The following is a 13,557-nucleotide window of genomic DNA, read 5'->3' as shown; positions in this document are numbered from 1 at the left end:
TTACCCAAAATACACGCTATGGTCAATTCTTGTTAACTGAGCTAAAATTTATTACAAAAGAAAAGAGAGAGAGAGAGAGTTGGTTAAAAGATCAATATGCAGACAGACTTGAAGTCAATTCTTGAGGTTCAGATACATGGCAGAGATGAGCTTGTAGTTGCCAAAAGTCCTTTTAGAAACAGTCCAGAGGTTATAGTCCAATGTCCATATTCAGGGTGGCTCCAGTCAGTGACTGGGGATCTCAATCCTTATGGCTTAAGGTTTCCTCCTCTTGAAACCCAGAGCAGATCTGAGATGAAGCAGGATCGTGTCCCAGGTTCTTATATGTAACCCTTCTGCCCCTCTGAGTTGGCAGCAACAAGGGCCGGGTTCAGTATCCAGAGGTTCCGTTTCAATAACCCAATGCCAAACCAGCTCGAGCCCCCACCCAGTGACCTGGGAAAATCTTACACACACCCCTAGGCGCCTCAAAGAGGCAATGCTTCCCCTCTTGCAAGCACAGAGTCTCGGTGTAGCAGAAAAGATTTAATACATGAGATAAACAACAAACACTAAATTGGGAAAAACACCTCCACTAGAGTTCATAGACCAAACCGTGAGCAAAGACCCACCCCAGGAAATTGGGCTGTGTCCTCTTTCCTGGGCTCTTGAGTCCAGCAACCCCCAAGTCACCCACAGTCCCAAAAGTCTCTGTCCTGGGTCAGTGCAGCCCAAAGTTCGAGAGTCTATCTGCAGGTCTCCCCCCCCAGCCTGGTAGAAAGGGGCACCTTACGTGGTCCAGGGCCAACTGCCCTGCCTCTCCGTGGGTTCTGCTCCTGCCTTCTCCACGAACTGCTGCGCTTCTCCAGCCGTTCTCAGAAACTGCTCCGCTCCGCCAGCTGCTCTGCTCTACCAGCTGTCCTGTGAGCTGCTCCAGTTGTCCCTGCAAACTGCTCAGCTCTGCGGGCCGCTCACAGCTACTCCGCTCTGCCAGTCGCTCCGCTGCCACCAGCTGTCCCATGATCCGCTCCAGCCATCCCCACAAACTGCTCCACTCCGCCAGCAGCTCTGTTCCACAGTACAGCTTTGGGCTCCCCACTAGTTAGCACAGTACTCAGTGCTCTCAGCTCAGTGATTTTAGCTCTTTAGTGATTTTCAGCTCTTAGTGATTCCAGCTCATAGTAGGGGAGCCCCAGTGCTAGTGCACCATTAGCCCAGAGTGAGTTCAGCTCAGTAACCTGTAATTAAACTCTTAAGGGAATAAAAAAATCAACTCTGACATTCCACCGTGGAGAGAGGAGGGGGTGCAACTGGTGCTTCTGGCTCCACAAGGCACCTGCACCACCAGGCACAGATACCTGTCCCCAGCCTCTCTCAGTTCTCTGGGTTTTGGAACCCATGTCCCATGTCTAGCCAGTACCACCCAACTGAGGGTGAGTCATTTGTCACCAAGCAGTCCCACAGCTTGGCAGTCTGGGATAGGGTGGGCGTGCCTATGCAAATACACTCTCTGAACTTCTTTCCACCAGATGTCAGGGTAGAGCTTATCCTGACTCTGCTTACATATACATTTCCAGCAGCCTTTTGCCCTGAGAAAACAATAGGCTTAACTCCTTCTCCTAAACATCCTGGCAATTAGCACAGTGTAATTTACCCATTAAACAGTTCAGATACAGGTTACTACAACCTTCAAAGAGACACATAGAGAATAATACTATTTCACGCAAGTGTCTTTCTAAATGTTAATAATCCTCTTTTGTATTTGAATCAAAGCCATAGTGATAGACAAGACTTGTTTGCTGACATCCCAAGACCTGAGCAAACACCTTCCCTTCTACCTCTAACAATGCGGCTGCATTTCAAAGCTCTGTTCATTGAGTATCTTCCTAACCCGTCTCTAAAGTTTGGCCCTGGGTCAGGTCAGTCTGTGAGTTAATTAACTGTTTCTGGCCCTGTCACCTTTTAATGAGATATTATATCACACTCAGAATGTCACAATATGACTCTTTGCAACTTAGCTTATGGGTGCCATTTGGGGTCCAAGTGCCAGGCCCTCAGGGCAAGGAGAGCATGAAAAGGCCTTTCCAGACTTCAGAAAATTGACCTGCTAAATCTGTTGTTCCTTCTTGCTTCCTGTTTGTCGGAGCAGATAGTCAACAGTTTCTACCTTGTCAACTGCTTCGTAAGCCCCTGCCACAGACCCTCCAATCCCACTAGGGCCAGGATGAGCCCCCCCTTATGCACCTACCTACAGTCTGCAGGAAAAGTCTGTGATCATGGGGCCTGCCAGCTGAATGATCTTGGCTCCCAGGACTGAAACATTCTGGGAATTTCTTTGATTGCACTAATGCAAATCAAGCTGGGTTTGTGGAAAATAGCTCCTGGCAAGCTAACTGGAGATCTTGGTTTGATAAAATGACAGTTCTGGTTGATGTAATATACTTAGATTTCTATCAGGCATTTGACTTGGTGCCACGTGCCAATGTGATTTAAAAAACCTAAAAAGATATCAAATGAACCTGGCCGATATCAAAACTGGCTAACTGCTAGATGTCACTGAGCAGGTGGGGGCCTGCGGGGATTGGGGCTGGGCCCTGCACTCTTTTTACATTTTTATGAATGTCCTGGTAGAAAACACAAAATCCTCCCTGCTTGGGTCTGCCAAGGCCACGGCTCTGGGCATGTGCAGGGTGTTGTTGCAGCAATGTGGCTGGGGGTGGGGTGGCAGGTGGGGCAGGTGCCTTTTGCTCTTGCATTCACAGAAGCAGATTGCAGGAGGTGCCTGGAAAATGTGTGGGTACCTGAGAACTTCTCCGTCTCTCCCTTCGTCACCCTCCCCAGTGGCCATGGTGGAAGCACTGCTGAGGTGCCCACGTCCATCGCTCAGGTCAACGTGATTTAGCCCAATTGCTAAATATGTTCCTGGGAAAAATCTGGGAATAGCAGAAAGTGTCCTGGAGCCCAGCGTCACCCTCCCAGACGTGGGGGCTGTGGCCAGACTGACCAGTGCTGGAAAAGAGGCCAGGCCATCTGGACAGACAGGTGACTTCAGAGGGTTCTCCGTCTGCTGGGGCGGCTAGAGGACAGGAAGGAAGTGCCCAGAGACAACTGTGCAGCGAATGGACCAGTGAGTGAGTGAAATGGACTCACAACTGAAAGCGATTGCATCGTAATTCCAAACAAAATGGGAGAAGAAAGCCTAAAGCTCGTCCCCAAAGGATGCCACGGATGGACCAAGTGCCACCCACGGCCCGGCCTGTCAGTGGGCAGGGAGAAACCATCCCCAGACACCTCGTTCTTCAGAAAGAACAATCCCGCAGCAAACGACACCTGGCGGATGCGGAAGAAGATGATGTCAGGGATTCGTAACCGAGCGCAGCTGGAGGCCCAGGTTCTTACGTGTTCGGTTCAGACACAAAATAGGGCGATCTGCCCTGAGCTTCATGGCCAGCAGGATCCTGTAAGCCTGGGAAAGGGCAGGAGTGGAGAACTTAAAGGGTGTGATGGACGGGGCTGCTCAGCTGCATTACTCTGTTCGGCCATGGGGAGGCGCTGTGTGTCACAGCCAGACTCGGCAGCGCTGTAAATGGTCCTGTGAGGAACCCGCTGGGCTGTGCCTCGCTCGGATGCCAGCGCTGTAGCCAGCCCATGTCTGGCACAGGAACATGACAGATCCTGGGCCCCAGGGCTGGAGAGAAAGCCAGGGGCCAGTTGCTTGAATGACCCGGCTGGCAGCTCCTGCCCGCTGGCGGATGCGTGGGGAAAAGGGTCGCTGAGGGTCACGGACCCACAGGATCAGGGCCGCACCCCATCTCTGGAACAGTCTCTGGGAGGCCCCTTCTGTGGGTCCCGCTCTTCCTGCAGGCTGACCCACACAGCCCCACTGCCTCCTGAGATTGGCCCCCGGGCGTGTGGCCCCCCGTGAGCTCTGCCCAACGAGTCCCAGAGAGGCCTTGGAGGAGCCGTGTCCCTGCTGCACCCAGCCAGGAGCTGCAGCGACCCCACGCAGTCGGTTTGTCAGTCACTGGCACATGGCCCAGGGAGCCTTGGGGCAGGGCAGGGAACGGCTGTGGGGAACCCCTGGGTCATGCTCCGTCAGTCTCCTTGGTCAGCCCCAGGGCAGAGCCGCAACTCCTCCCACCTACAGCTCCGATCCTCACCTCACCCCTCCCAGCTGGGGAGCCGGGGCTGGGCTCTGCGGAGAGGGGGGATCCCCACTCCAGGGCGCCAGCTGCCCTGGCAGGGGCGGGGTGACGGGTGCTCAACGTGGCTCAGGGAGGATCCAGGACAGGGGCATACAACTGACACCAAACGAGGGTCCTGTGGCAGGCGGGAGGGGACCTCAGCAGGCTCTGCCAGACGAGGCACTGGGAGGCACTGGGACCTGGGGAGCTCTGGCCTTTGGAGAGACAACGGCTCCCATTGCCTGGCACCGGCTGCGCTGTTAGCTCCGGCTTAGCCCCCCAGGCCAGCTATGGCCTGGCAGCCAGTAGCCAGGTGACTGCTCAGTGGGGACCTGCCGGCGTCCCGGGGAGCATCGTGCCTTGACAGGGATGGGCCAGTCCCTTGTCGGGGCCTGGCAGAGCCGGTTTGTGGCAGGAAGCCCCAGACAGAGATGGGATGCTGGTGCCGAAGGCCCAGGGCCTCCCCTGTAAGCTAGGGGGGCCTGGGGCCCGGTCCAGTACAGGGGTGTGACGAAGTGGGACTGTTCTTAATGTTTCCTCTGAATACTGTGTGGGTGCCTCAGTTTCCCCTGTGCATTTCTTATGTCTCCAGTGTGCATAAATGGCCGACACTCTGGCTTCTGGCAACTAATGGCTGGGGCCCTTCCAGGGATGCTAAAGGAGAAAAAAGATCAGGTGACCTCATGGCCCAGGAAAGAGACAAAGGCCAGACAGGAGGGGCTGGAGGGGGGTCAGTTTGGAGCTGACTGGGGACGGGAAGTGAGGGCAGACGGGGTTGTCTGGCTCGCTGGGCCCCAGAATGGACCCGGCCAAGGGGTCTGGTTCGCTGTACCTACAAGCTCTGTGTTAGACCCTGTTCCTGTCAGCTAATAAACCTCTGTTTTACTGGCTGGCTGAGAGTCACGTCTGACTGCAAAGTGGGGGGTGCAGGACCCGGTGGCTTCCCCAGGACCCCGCTGGGGTGGACTCGCTGTGGGAAGTGCACAGAGGGGCAGAGGATGCTGAATGCTCCAAGGAGAGACCCAGGAGGTGAAGCCGTGGGAGCTTCTTGCCCTGGACAGAGTCTGCTCCAAGGGAGAGGAGGCTCCCCAGAGTCCTGCCTGGCTTGGTGGGGAGCAGTTCCAGAACATTGCCCGGTGACTCTGTGACAGGGGGTCACCCCCCAAGGGCCTGGCACAGGCTGGGCACATCCTCATGCTGGCCTGTGCCCTGCAGTACTGCCCAGCCCCAGCAGAGGGAGCCTCAGCCCCGGCATTGCCCGGCTGCACTGGGCAGGGGATGGGCAGCAGCTGCTGGTGTGGGGCCTGGTTGCACGGGGGGGGGGGGGGGGGAGGACACAGAGCTCCCCCAGAGGGACAGATCGGGGGGTGCACAGCTCCCACTGCAACATTGACCTGGGGGGTGGGGCCCCGTGGGGGATGGGTGAGCTTACAGGGGGATGGGGGCAGGACCGTGGGGGAGCTGATGGGGGGAGGACCATGGGGGAGATGGGTGAGATGACTGAGTGTTGGGACCCCTGGGGGGGAGGCGGGGGCAGCGCTGGGAGGGGCCAGGCACATCAGCCTGGGTGGGGATCTCTCTCTTCCCCCCTCCATTCCTAGTCTTTGTTGGAGCTTTTGGAGAGCGGGGGCGGGGGAAGAGTCTGGCCTCGGCTGGCTGCGAATGGGGGGGTGGGGGGGGCTTGGCACCATCTGGGTAGCGAAAGCTCCAGGTGCAGATGGGAGGCAGAGAACATGGACACCTGTGAGGGGGCAGGAGCCTGCAACTCCCCTCCCCCAGCCCTGCCGGTGCCCCTCACTCCCGACCCGCAGCCCCTGGCTAGCCCAGCCCTGTGGGTTTGGGGGAGCCCAGGGCAGAGTGGCAGGGCAGGGAGTGGAGCCCGGCTCTCGGATTTGAGGCCCAGGGCAGTGGAGGGTCCGTGCAGACAATGGCAGATCTCAGCAATGGGACACTTACTCCTGAGCAACTCAGGCCCCCAGGATCCCCCCGCTGCTCCCCCCCGGAAGCTGGTGGGTCCGACCAGCCGGGGAAGAACGAACCGAGGAGGGGCTGGGGGGGGGGCGGGTCGGGGGCTTGGCTGGGCGCTGGGTCCCCAGGCTGGGCCAGGCAGCTCCCTGGGCTCCCTGAGGGTGCTGGGCTCAGACATCCCTGGGCTGGGCATCTCTGCAGACACTGGGGGTCCTGGTTCCCTTTGGAGGATGTGCTGGGCAGTGCTCATGAGGGGCTGCAGGCCTGGCGGGCTGGTCGCAGGAGGTGGTGGGGCTACGTGGCTCCCCCGGAGGAAAAGCAGGACCCCTGGGGGGCCTGGCACCCAGAAGGGTCCCCCCAGCCCATTCCAACGAGTCCTGAGGAGCTGTGACCTGGGCACTAGGGGTTGATTCCTCCCCTGGGCATAGGGACACGAGTGCCCGGCGGGCGCCACATAACATCTGGGCCAGAGCCAGCTCCTGGCTCGCAGCTCCTGACAAGGGGTGACACCTGCCAGGCTGCACAGAGCAGGGGGACGGGGCGAGAGGCCTGGCTGGGGACTCGGGGCGGCTGCTGCTGCCTGCTCCGGTGGGGCCGGATTCCTGGGGTCCACGCTGGGTCCCTGTGGCTCCTCCCTGCCCGGCGCTCTCTGGGCACAGGGTCTTGGCAGGGCTCTGCTGCGCTGCAGGCTGCACGGAGATGCCGGGGCCCTTGGGGAAAGCAGCTGAGCCTTGGGGGTCCTCCAGGAGTGGGCCTGGGCACTGGGGCACGGTGCCAGCGACCCCCACCCTGCCCCACGCCAGCCCCTCGCTGCGAGCCCGGTGCCAATGCGGAGCTGGCCCCGGAGCAGCGAGTTCCCCCCATGCAGCTCCCCCCATGCCCGTCTCTGTTCTCCCCAGAGCTGCTCTGACGTCCTGGCTCTGGCCTAGCAGCCTGAGCAGCCGGCGCCGGAGCCTGACTCACTGCGGGGAGCTGAGCCGAGCTGGGGCTCCGTAAATAGCTGCTCAAATCATCTGCCCCCCTCCCCCAGTGCTCTATCCCCCCGCCCCGCAGCCATGCCGGTGCCCCTCACTCCTGACCCGCAGCCCCTGCTCGCCCAGCCCAGCCCCCCAGCTCTGCCAGTGCCCCTCACTCCTGACCCGCAGCCCCTGCTCACCCAGCCCAGCCCAGCCCAGCCGGTGCCCTCACTCCCGACCCACAGCCCCCGGCTAGCCCAGCCCCCCAGCTCTGCCAGTGCCCCTCACTCCCGACCCACAGCCCCTGCTCGCCCAGCCCTGTCCCCCCCCAGCTCTGCTGGTGCCCCTCACTCCCTACCCACAGCCTCCGGCTAGCCCAGCCCCCCAGCTCTGCCAGTGCCCCTCACTCCCGACCCACAGCCCCTGCTCGCCCAGCCCTGTCCCCCCCAAGCTCTGCTGGTGCCCCTCACTCCTGACCCGCAGCCCCTGCTCGTCCAGCCCAGCCCCCCAGCTCTGCCAGTGCCCCTCACTCCCAACCCACAGCCCCCGGCTAGCGCAGCCCCCCAGCTCTGCCAGTGCCCCTCACTCCCGACCCACAGCCTCTGGCTAGCCCAGCCCCCCAGCTCTGCCAGTGCCCCTCACTCCCGACCCACAGCCCCCGGCTAGCCCAGGCCTGGGCTCTCCACACAGAGCAGGGTGGGTGGCAGATGTCCGGGGAAGGGGTTGCACCATTGCCTGGGTGGGGCCGGGGGGCTCGCCCCACACGCTGCAGAGCCACTCATGGGACAATCCGTGCGCAAGGTGCTTTGTGTGAGGGGCCCTGGCTGTCCCTGGGCGAGGGGGCCGGGGGGGTGTCTCTGCTGGGGGGTGCAGCTGGTGCAGTTACCCCTGCGGCTTGGAGGCACCTGGCATGTGATCCAGAGACTCCTGCTCCCCAGCCCCTCACCCTGTCTCCTGCCCCACAACCCTGCCCCCCAGCCCTGTTCCCCACGCCCTGCTCTGCCCCCAGCCCCTCACCCTGTCTCCTGCCCCCAGCCCTGTTCCCCACCCCCTGCTCTGCCCCCAGCCCTCAGCCCCTCACCCTGTCCCCTGCCCCACCCCCTGCTCTGCCCCCAGCCCCTCACCCTGTCTCCTGCCCCCCAGCCCTGTTCCCCACCCTCTGCTCTGCCCCCAGCCCCTCACCCTGTCTCCTGCCCCCCAGCCCTGTTCCCCACCCCCTGCTCTGCCCCCAGCCCCTCACCCTGTCTCCTGCCCCCCAGCCCTGTTCCCCACCCTCTGCTCTGCCCCCAGCCCCTCACCCTGTCTCCTGCCCCCCAGCCCTGTTCCCCACCCTCTGCTCTGCCCCCAGCCCCTCACCCTGTCTCCTGCCCCCAGCCCTGTTCCCCACCCCCTGCTCTGCCCCCAGCCCTCAGCCCCTCACCCTGTCCCCTGCCCCACCCCCTGCTCTGCCCCCAGCCCCTCACCCTGTCTCCTGCCCCCCAGCCCTGTTCCCCATCCCCTGCTCTGCCCCAAACCCCCAACCCCTCATCCTGTCCCCTGCCCCCGAGCCCTGCCCCCCACCCTGCTCTGCCCCAGCCCCTCCCCCGTCCCCTGCCCCCCAGCCCTGCCCCCCACCCTGCTCTTCCCCCAGCCCCTCATCCTGTCCCCTGCCCCCCAGCCCTGCCCCCAGCCCTGTTCCCCACCCCCTGCTCTGCCCCCAGCCCCTCACCCTGTCTCCTGCCCCCAGCCCTGTTCCCCACCCTCTGCTCTGCCCCCAGCCCCCAACCCCTCATCCTGTCCCCTGCCCCCCAGCCCTGTTCCCCACCCTCTGCTCTGACCCCAGCCCCTCACCCTGTCCCCTGCCCCCCAGCCCTGCCCCCCACCCTGCTCTGCCCTCAGCCCCTCACCCTGTCCCCTGCCCCACCCCCTGCTCTGCCCCCAGCCCCTCACCCTGTCTCCTGCCCCCCAGCCCTGTTCCCCACCCCCTGCTCTGCCCCCAGCCCCTCACCCTGTCTCCTGCCCCCAGCCCTGTTCCCCACCCCCTGCTCTGCCCCCAGCCCCTCACCCTGTCTCCTGCCCCCAGCCCTGTTCCCCACCCCCTGCTCTGCCCCCAGCCCCCAACCCCTCATCCTGTCCCCTGCCCCCCAGCCCTGCCCCCCACCCTGCTCTGACCCCAGCCCCTCACCCTGTCCCCTGCCCCCAGCCCTGTTCCCCACCCCCTGCTCTGCCCCAAGCCCCCAACCCCTCATCCTGTCCCCTGCCCCCCAGCCCTGCCCCCCACCCTGATCTGCCCTCAGCCCCTCACCCTGTCCCCTGCCCCACCCCCTGCTCTGCCCCCAACCCCTCACCCTGTCTCCTGCCCCCCAGCCCTGTTCCCCACCCCCTGCTCTGCCCCCAGCCCCCAACCCCTCACCCTGTCTCCTGCCCCCCAGCCCTGCCCCCCACCCTGCTCTGCCCCCAGCCCCTCATCCTGTCCCCTGCCCCCCAGCCCTGTTCCCCACCCCCTGCTCTGCCCCCAGCCCCTCACCCTGTCTCCTGCCCCCCAGCCCTGTTCCCCACCCCCTGCTCTGCCCCCAGCCTCCAACCCCTCATCCTGTCCCCTGCCCCCCAGCCCTGCCCCCCACCCTGCTCTGACCCCAGCCCCTCACCCTGTCCCCTGCCCCCCAGCCCTGCCCCCAGCCCTGCCCCACCCCCTGCTCTGCCCCCAGCCCCTCCCCCGTCCCCTGCCCCCCAGCCCTGCCCCCCACCCTGCTCTTCCCCCAGCCCCTCATCCTGTCCCCTGCCCCCCAGCCCTGCCCCCCACCCTGCTCTGCCCTCAGCCCCTCACCCTGTCCCCTGCCCCACCCCCTGCTCTGCCCCCAGCCCCTCACCCTGTCTCCTGCCCCCCAGCCCTGTTCCCCACCCCCTGCTCTGCCCCCAGCCCCCAACCCCTCACCCTGTCTCCTGCCCCCCAGCCCTGCCCCCCACCCTGCTCTGCCCCCAGCCCCTCATCCTGTCCCCTGCCCCCCAGCCCTGCCCCCAGCCCTGTTCCCCACCCCCTGCTCTGCCCCCAGCCTCCAACCCCTCATCCTGTCCCCTGCCCCCCAGCCCTGCCCCACCCCCTGCTCTGCCCCCAGCCCCTCATCCTGTCCCCTGCCCCCCAGCCCTGCCCCCAGCCCTGCCCCACCCCCTGCTCTGCCCCCAGCCCCTCCCCGTCCCCTGCCCCCCAGCCCTGCCCCCCACCCTGCTCTTCCCCCAGCCCCTCATCCTGTCCCCTGCCCCCCAGCCCTGCCCCCAGCCCTGTTCCCCACCCCCTGCTCTGCCCCCAGCCCCTCACCCTGTCTCCTGCCCCCCAGCCCTGCCCCCAGCCCTGTTCCCCACCCCCTGCTCTGCCCCCAGCCTCCAACCCCTCATCCTGTCCCCTGCCCCCCAGCCCTGCCCCACCCCCTGCTCTGCCCCCAGCCCCTCATCCTGTCCCCTGCCCCCCAGCCCTGCCCCCAGCCCTGCCCCACCCCCTGCTCTGCCCCCAGCCCCTCCCCGTCCCCTGCCCCCCAGCCCTGCCCCCCACCCTGCTCTTCCCCCAGCCCCTCATCCTGTCCCCTGCCCCCCAGCCCTGCCCCCAGCCCTGTTCCCCACCCCCTGCTCTGCCCCCAGCCCCTCACCCTGTCTCCTGCCCCCCAGCCCTGCCCCCAGCCCTGTTCCCCACCCCCTGCTCTGCCCCCAGCCTCCAACCCCTCCCCCTGTCCCCTGCCCCCCAGCCCTGCCCCCCACCCTGCTCTGCCCCCAGTGCTGGCGGGGGAGGGGAGCTGGCAGCTGCTCACGCAGCCATCAAGGTCAGTGCCTGATGCCATGGATACCGGCCCAGCGCCATGGCAACCGGGGCCACTCAGGAGCATCTCACTAAGGGGGGGCCCATTAGCCCCCCCCGATCTGGAGCTGCTGCCGGCGCCTCCAGCCTGGGCTGCCCCCCACCCCGGCTCCCACCTCCAGCCCCCCACTGCCTGTAGGAAAGCCCCCAAGTGCAGGTGGCTGCAGGGAGCAGAGTGGGGGGGGATCAGTGGGACACTGGGCTCTGGTGCCCCCAGCCAAAAGCTCCCCTGCCCCCCACTGAGCCCCTGCCCACCCCCACAGGCCCCCTTGGTGGCCCTCTTGGGGTCGGTCTAGGCCATCCCAAGGGTCCCTTCTGGTCTTGGCATCGCAGCATTGACCCTTCCCCAGGGAGGGGGGGGCCCATAGCCACCCACCTCCCTCGCCACGTCCCAAACCAGCCCTGGAGCCTGGCACCTCCCCAAGGCTCAGCCTGGGGTCCCGGCCTCCTGCTCTCCCAGCCGGCTGGTGGCCCCTGGGCTGCTCTGCTGTGGGTCCGGCCTGGCCATGTGCCGTCTTCCTTCTGCCCCACTGCCCTGCCACTTCGGGTGACCAGGTGGGACTGGTCTTAATGGTTCCTCCTGTCATAAACAGACGGTTAAGGGTTAATGGAACAGGAGCACTTCATGTCTCTTTGCCTGGAAAGGGGTAACAAGATCGGTGAGCCTGGCTGTCACCTGAGCAGAGGAGCAGTCAGGGGACAGGATACTTTCAAATCTTGAGGGAGGGAAGTTTTGTGCTGTGCTGTTAGTTTTTGGTTGTTGTTCTCTCTGGGGGCTCAGAGGGACCAGACGTGCAACCAAGTTACTCTCCAATCTCTCCAATACAGGCTCTTATAAGGTCAGACTAGTGAGTACTAGGTAGATAAGGCGAGTTAGGCTTATGGTTGTTTTCTTTATTTGCAAATGTGTATTTGACTGGAAGGAGTTCAAATTTGTACTTTGCTGAAAGGATTTTAATTTGTACTTGTATACTTAGGCTGGGAGGGTATTCCCAGTGTCTATAGCTGAAAGACCCGGTAACATATTCCATCTTAAATTTACAAAGATAATTTTTACTGTTTTTCCCTCTTTAATTAAAAGCTTTTCTTGTTTAAGAACCTGATTGTTTTTTATTCTGGTGAGACCCCAGGGGACTGGGTCTGGATCCACCAGGGAATTGGTGGGGAGAAAGGAGGGAAGGGGGAGAGAGAGGTTAATTTCTCTCTGCGTTAGGATTACTTTCTCTCTCAGGGAGAGTCTGGGAGGGGGAGAGAGAAGGAGGGGGACAGGTGAATTTTCCTCTCTGTTTTAAGATTCAGGGAGTTTGAATCACACAGTGATCTTCCAGGGTTACCCAGGGAGGGGAAGCCTGGGAGAGGCAATGGTGAGGGAAAGGGTTTACTTTCCTTGTGTTAAGATCCAGAGGGACTGGGTCTTGGGGGTCCCCAGGCAAGGTTTTGGGGGAACCAGAGTGTACCAGGCACTGGAATTCCTGGTTGGTGGCAGCGCTACAAGTACTAAGCTGGTAATTGAGCTTAGAGGAATTCATGCTGGTACCCATCTTTTGGACGCTAACGTTCAGAGTGGGGGATTATACCATGACACCTCTGAATACTGTGTGTGTGCCTCAGTTTCCCCTGTGCATTTGTTAAGTCTTGGGGGAGGGATGAGACTGTTGCGGAGCAAAGGGCCAGTGCACATAAATGGCCGACACTCTGTCTCCTGGCAACTAATGGCTGGGGCCCTTCCCCCCTGCAAGGGGATGCTAAAGGTGTGGGAGAACAAAGGAATCAGGTGACCTCCTGGCCCAGGAAAGGAACAAAGCCCAGACGAGGAGGAGGGGCTGGAGGGGGAGTCAGTTTGGAGCTGGCTGGGGTCGAGGAGTGAAGTGCAGACGTGAGGGTCTGGCTCACTGCCCCCCAGAATAGACCCGGCCGAGGGGGTCCGGTTCGCTGTATCTACAAGCTCTGTTTTAGACCCTGTTCCTGTCATCGAATAAACCTCTGTGTTACTGGCTGGCTGAGAGTCAACGTCTAACTGCACAGTTGGGGTGCAGGACCCTGTGCCTTCCCCAGGACCCTGCTGGGGCGGGCTCACTGTGGGAAGCGCACGGAGGGGCACATGGTGAATGCTCCAAGGAGAGACCCAGGAGGTGAAGCCGTGTGAGCTTCTTGCCCTGAACAAGTCTGCTCCCAGGGAGAGGAGGCTCCCCAGAGTCCTGCCTGGCTTGGTGGGGAGCAGTTCCAGAGCATCGCCCGGTGACTCCGTGACAACTGATGGTAGCAGTGGGATGTACTGCACCCCATGAATGGCGCTGCTTGCAGTAAGTGACTGGGGAGCAGTAAAACAAAGGAGGGATAATGCCGACTAGTCATGCTGAAGGCTCAGAGAAGGACAGTTTCAGTGGGCGGTTAACCTCTGGGAGTGTGTGACCAGCGAGAAGGACTGTTGGAGTAACAGGGTCCCCCTGAGGACTGCAGCCAGCAGTCTCAGGGGTGGAGGAGCTTGCCGCTGGACCCTGGGAGAGAGAAGGATTTTTGCAGTAGCAGGGTTCCCCTGGGGATTGCAGGAGCAGTTCCAGGGGCGGAGGAGTCTGCAGCTCGACCCTGGCAAAGAGGTGATGATCACGAGAAGGGCTGGCACACCCGGGGTTCTTCCTGGAAA

This window comes from Gopherus flavomarginatus, chromosome 1 (assembly GCF_025201925.1).
Source record: "Gopherus flavomarginatus isolate rGopFla2 chromosome 1, rGopFla2.mat.asm, whole genome shotgun sequence".
Lineage (NCBI taxonomy): Eukaryota > Metazoa > Chordata > Testudines > Testudinidae > Gopherus > Gopherus flavomarginatus.
Note: the sequence above shows the minus strand (reverse complement) of the source record.